The sequence below is a fragment of the Corvus cornix genome, chromosome 2 (genome assembly GCF_000738735.6).
Source record: "Corvus cornix cornix isolate S_Up_H32 chromosome 2, ASM73873v5, whole genome shotgun sequence".
Lineage (NCBI taxonomy): Eukaryota > Metazoa > Chordata > Aves > Passeriformes > Corvidae > Corvus > Corvus cornix.
The window spans coordinates 98,004,926-98,011,172 of NC_046333.1; positions in this window are offsets into that span (position 1 = coordinate 98,004,926).

The following is a 6,247-nucleotide window of genomic DNA, read 5'->3' on the forward strand; positions in this document are numbered from 1 at the left end:
CAAATCCTTGATTTTACCCTCATCTAAATATGAAGGATGAAAATACAGTATAGCTTTATGGTTAAATCACAGGACACAGCAGACTGTTCACTGATCAATATTAGTGTTGAAATTAATATTTTTGTTATTAAGCTAATTTAATCAAAACTTAATGTGCAATAGAACTTAGTGTCTGAATACTATTTTTCTACCAGTTCTTTGTCTATATCAGAATCATTGCAGGAGAAAGGACTTCATATCTCAGAGCTCTAAAAGCAGGAAGATAATTATTCATTTCTGAGAATGAAGTTTTTTTCATCAAAGAAAATACAATGATCTTTTTCTCTTTTTGAGTCCTTTCTTTGTTTATTTCCAATTTTTCCTCTGGATATATTTTGGACATTTTGCAGGGTTGCTTGACATAAAAAACAAAGTAACTTCTGTGAGCATAATTATCCCATGTGCACTGAAGTAATGAGCTTATTACTTTTGAGACATCCATAGATTTTATCTGCATTATGTACAGAGCCAATTGTAAATAACCTTTGGTCTATGACAGTAAATAAAGTTATTAATTTAGAAGACAAGTGCTTCACTGTAGTTATTTTGAAAATCTGTTTCCAGTGTTTTGCAGTATGCTTCCCTCTTCTTGTATCATCTCCCCCACATTACAAGAGTTCATTAAAAACCAGACCAAACGAAACCAAAAGGAAACAAAACAAAACAACAAAACTCCCCAAACAAAACCTAACCAAACCACACCAAACCAAAAAAACCCCAACCCAAAACAAAACAGAAAGCAAAAGCAAAACCAAAACAAAACAACAAAACTCCCCAAACAAAACCTAACCAAACCACACCAAACCAAAAAAAACCCAACCCAAAACAAAACAGAAAGCAAAAGCAAAACCAAACCCAAACACCAAACCAGACCTATCTATTTTAGTCAGCTAACCAATGTATAAACAGTAAAAAGGTGCATAGTTGAAGCCTGAGCTACAAACTCTGTTTTTCTGAGCATTTGCAAACTGTGTACTAGTTTGAAAGCAAACCAGTGAGAGACCCAAAATCAAAATTGTGAGAACTACAATTTAATAGGAAAATTAAAAATAAAAGCAGTAGTACAGAAACACTGACAGAGTCAGGGTACAACCTGACACCCTGCCTGGTGGGGTGGTGGTAGCAGCCCGATTAAATGGTGGCTGCAGTTCTCTTGAGGTGATAGATGTGGTTGTGTTGAAACAGTGATCCTGTAGAAGGGTCTCGTCTTCCTCTGGAGGTCTAGTGGTGGTTTTGTAGCTCTTGTCCTCTGGGAATCCAGTAGGTGAGGCTGGCTGTGGTGCTCCAAACCTCAGATTATATCCAGGTAGCAATGCTTGGTTCCTCCCCCTGGGCAGAGCATCTCACAATGGGATGATGTAATTTTATGAGCCATGCAGTGAGGCTGGATGGCCCATTAACAGAAGATATCCCTCTGGAGGGAGTTATCAGGGATGTGTCATGGAAGAGATAAAGAACACTGCCCCACCTGGTTTCAACAGCTGGTGATAGAATACATACCTTTGGTTACATCTTACATTGTAACCTAAGACACTATGCAGGCCCAGTAGTGTTTTTGAGAGAAGTGTGCACTCCCACTGTTTTAAAGTCATGTAGATATATCTGGTTAACTTGTTCTCGTAAGAGCCTGTGAAAATCCTGTTATATTGATATTTGTTTCACAGAGTGACCCCTTGAAAGGTTTAAACTAACTTTACTTCTGTACTGAGATCAGTTCTGTGATATAAATCCATTAGTCTTTTTTTCACATATGTGTTGCACATCTTTTTTACTTTTGATAGGAAAATTTAGCCATAGAAGAAACAATGTTTCCTCTCCTCAGGAACATGGTAGGAACACTTTATCTGTCAAATTATATTTTCATACGGATTCTTCTTTTCTGAGCAGCTTGACATGAGAAGATTAGGCTATGAAATCTCCTTTATCTCTCATCTCTGAGAAATGTCATTGCTTGTACATGTCAGAAATATTTCCAATACTGCAGTTATTTGTATTTGCCAAGCCTAATGTAAAAAATATGACAAAAATCCAGAAATTACATCTATTTGTTAGCAACCTTTTTCTGTTGTTGTGACTTACATATTTTATGTATACATACATACATATATATCTCTATATGTAATCAGCCACAATAATGCTAAGCTTAAAAGAGACCAACTCCAATATGTCACGAAGTATAAAGTGCTGCAAACCAATAGTAGTAGAGTATACCAACAAAACTAGAATGGACCGAGGAAAGGACTACTGATACAGTTTCCTCACATATGGTCCACCAACACACCTGTTCCGGTTTGGCCAAATTTAGAAATATATCCTCTGAGAGAAGGCACAACCACCCCTCCCCCACCAGGTTCGGGAAAAAAAAAAATAAATTTTCCTCGAAGGAAAGTGAAGATGATAAAACTATTTATTTAACAAGCACACGGGAAAGGAAAATAATGTTAAATGGTAAAATCTTTCGCTGTAGAGGAAAAACCTGGGAAAGCGTTCGAGTCCTCCCTTTGGTCTCCTTGGAGCTGGGGCTTGGGCCAGGGCCAGGCCCTCTGTGCCCGGTGGAAGGTCCTCCTGATGTGCTCTGATGTTACAGCAATCAGGCAGTCCAGTAGAAAAGGGAGAAAATCTGAAATTCCAGAGAAGGGAAAATTCAACTCTCAGTCTCTCTCTGGAGAAAAAGCAGCTGAACCACTGGCCAAAAAACTGTCCTGGGAGCAGCAATCCGGGTGCTTCCTCCCTCCCCTGCCGCAGCTGGGAAACAAATTGCTATCTTTTTGTGACCTTGAACAAGCTGCAAACTGCTTTGAAAAAGTTTTGCTCAGTTTTTTCCTTCCTCCTCTCAGGCTCAGTTTAGAGGCATAGAAAGGCACAGGAAGGAATTTCTGGGCATAGGCAGCGATATGGGATACACATCATAAGGTCACCCCAAGACAACACCTTAACAAAACCAGAACAGAATCTGTCATGTTTTTTTTTTTTTTTTTCCTGATGAAATCTCTGTATTCTAATTATTCTTCAAATTGTTAAATCCTGGCTTCTCTTTCACATTTCAGTTACTTGAAACTGTACTTTTTCACCCTGAAATCCTTGTATATTTTTTCTATTTCACAACCTACCCTATCTCATTCTACCATCACAGATCATTACCAGTGATCAATACCCTCTCCCAAGGTATATCTTTTCCCTCCTAAGGCATTCATCACTCTGCTTTAATCTTCTCCATCTGGTGGGGTTTCCAGCCACACATCTTTTCAATAGGTCTATGGAGAGCACTGACATTTCTTATTTCCTGCATCTACTTTACTCTGAGCAGCTCCATGCAGGCAGAACATGGGTAACAAGTGGGACAGCGCCACACTGATGTGTTGTGATGCGCCACTGAGCAAGCTGTTATCATCTTGTCCTTTCCTTTTCGTTTCAGCTGGCCCAAGCAGAGCAACATCCATCAAGGCTAGAGACAAAAGATAAAGCATCATCTAAAATATCTGTCATTGGACCTGGCCTGCTCAGGGATTAGATAATGTGGGAATGCTTTGCTGGTGTTCTCTCTCTAGATGGTACAGTGCACACCACATAACAAGGCTGTGCTGTAAACATCTGTGTAATAACACATTGTGTATAATGAACCAATCTCAGCTATGCATTGTTTAAAATATTTTAAGACATCTCAATTGCAATGTCCTTTCTTAACTGCATTCTCCTCTTGACATAGACTTTTGACATCTTAAAATGGTTTGTGAAATATTCAAAGCATATCAGATGTACAGAGAACTCTTTTAACAAGTTGATCCCTCCAAGGATTTCCAAATTTCTCAAAACTGCAGTAGAAAGTAGATATAAGGCATTGTCAGTACCCACTGAAAAATTTGTATATTAGTGTTTTTGAAACCCCACTGTACACTTTCTTAAACACATTTCTTCTATACGACACTGCTTTATTCACATAATTGTGTTTCAGATGTAACATCAGGCATTCACTAGCCAGTACATGTTACCTTAACATACACGTACATACATCACTGTTTCTTTTCACCTACAAAATTACAGTAATTAGTAGTTACTCTTAATTAAAAATAATTCTAAACAGGCAAAAAGAAGAGTGAGGAAACACCTTTTAGCCTTTTATTTCTTAAAGTCAGTGTTCCTGTGAATCTTGTGTTACTGTGTTTACTGTTAGTCTTGTCACCATTTATTTTGATTAAGATGTGTTATGCAGCCTTTTTAAATGAGAAGAAATAAATCTTCCTGTCTTCATCTCTTCCTACCCCACTGTGAAGGGAATGGTGTTGTAAGTTTCATTATATGGAGAGAGAAGCTGATCTTTAACAGAGTAGACACTCTCTGCAGAGCAGCACTTTACAGCTTTTGCTCTATTTTACTCCTCCTTTGGTAAATCTAATTTTAGATGTGAAACTTCAGAACAAGAAATAATTGTACAGTGAAACACAGAGTTTATAAATGCACAGTATTTGTGACAAAAATTTATCGGATTTTTGTATGTAATTTTTTTTCCCCTACTGGTCGAATAAAAGAGACAACAAACAACACGAGTTGAAAAGTAAGAGAAGTATTGAGTGAAAACAGAAATAGTTGATGGTGTTCATTAAGCTGCATTATTTCAGGTTTATTTTTCATTTTCTTTTCTCCTTTTATTTTTTCCTTATTTTCCTTTTCATTTTCCTTTTTATCATTCTATTTTTTCCACTTTAAACCGTTGCAATAAACTGATACATTTCAAATATGTTTGTCTACTAGGGAAGCTCTTTTTTGCTAGACTATGATTTATATAGTTATAGTCAGTTTGAAGTGCACCTTAAATAAAAAAAAGTAGTCTTTCAGAGATGACACTTAGGAAATGGATGGTCCTACAACATTGTGCACTTATATTCTTTACACATGGAAGACTCAAAGAAAAAAACTGGGAAATAGCTTGAGGAAACAATCCAGAGGATGATACATACAGACAGAAAGCTAACATGTGAAAATGAGAGTTCGTAGCTATCAGTGATGTGTGCAGCATGCCATAAATCACAGATATTTATGTAACCATTTTGCCCAGAGCATCTCTTACAACATTGAGCACCACTCAGTATCTTATAGCAAGCTTAGAAACTTTAGTATAGGGGTGGCTGAACTAAACACATTATCTACTTCTGTTCAGCTCAGTTGTTCATGTAGTCCTTGCAGTAATCCTAAAAAGATCCAAATACTGCCATGGGCAGATGGTGCGTGTGCATCATGAGCTTGAAAGTAACACCTTTTGTGTTAGACTAATATGATTACACTGACACTGTAAAATTACTCCAAGAAACCATGTGGAAGTAATCATCAGGCAAAAGATTTAATATTATTTCCAGATTCTGAAGACATACCATCAAAACCTGAATGAGCTAGATGTCACAAAGTTTTTTTATGAGCATCTTGATGATACTACACTAAAAGTGAATACTTGCTTTGACCAGGAAACAGAAACGGTTTGTGAGATGATTGAGAACAATTTTTTTTCTTTCTGTGGCTATTGATATTTGTGTTTTCCCTTGTAAAAAATGTGTTTGTATTTTCTAATTTATGAGTAAGGGTAACTAGTATATAGATACTGGTTTTTTACACCTCGCTCAAAATTCCAAAGGTCTTTCAAACAACACATTTCTTCTAGTTGAGCAATATGAAGATTTTAAAAAACATGACAGTCATCTAGACCCCAGTGAAAATGATTTGATGTGCTTTTGTTCAGATTTTCTTCATTTTTCATCTATAGAAAAAAAACCTAATTCACAACATTCCTCAGAATCTGTTACTGATGGAACTAAAAAGCATGTGGCCTTGTGTAGTACTGTGATTTCTAGTGTTATAATTGGGCCACCATATTTAATATACTTAATATTTACAGATGTCAACAAATCTCAGTTTTTACCAGTGTCCAAGTATGTCTGTGGGTATGTGTTTGCCACAGTTTCTGAGCTAAAGATTCAATTTTCATTTCCCTTCCTCTCTCCATTTCTTTATTTTGGTCACAGTTTTGGTCTAAGATGTGGTCTGGGTAGTGAAAATATTTTCCTTGAACTGTCTTCTGGAATAAACTGCCTTACAGATATGTTCAGAATCTTCTTTTTCACTCACCTGAGAAAATAGGAAATAGTTTAACTGGCCTACTTTTAGTAAATCCACTTTTAATATCCTGATATTTTTCACTACGTACCATGTGATGATGTTT